The sequence below is a fragment of the Mustela nigripes genome, chromosome X (genome assembly GCF_022355385.1).
Source record: "Mustela nigripes isolate SB6536 chromosome X, MUSNIG.SB6536, whole genome shotgun sequence".
NCBI lineage: Eukaryota > Metazoa > Chordata > Mammalia > Carnivora > Mustelidae > Mustela > Mustela nigripes.
The window spans coordinates 117,896,489-117,896,879 of record NC_081575.1 but is presented as its reverse complement, the minus strand read 5'-3'; positions in this window follow the sequence as shown (position 1 = coordinate 117,896,879).

The window sequence follows — 391 nt, the reverse complement described above, 5'->3', positions numbered from 1 at the left end:
AAGAATCGGGATAAACAGACCGTTAGTGGGGTTGGGGATTTCCTTCCCCCAGGGTGGTTAGGGTCAAGTTTCTCCTGAGGGTAGGTCCTGCTCAGAACAACAGAATGCTCCGGCAGACTTAAAAATGGCCCTTCTCCCCTCTCTGCAGGACACCCAAGCAATCTTTTCTCCAGTCTTCACTGGGAGAACCTGGTAGAGCCCCAGGAGGTGAAACTCACAAAAGCGTGGGGACGTCTACACTGAGCCTCCAGCAACCAGTCAGTTACAGTTCACACTTTCCTACCTCCGCAGCGATTCCTGTAGAAGATTCAGCCAATGGGTGTCAGCTTCAGGAAGCTGTGGCTGTTGCATCTGCCTGTCCTTTCAGTTGCGGGGGGGGGGGGGGGGGGGG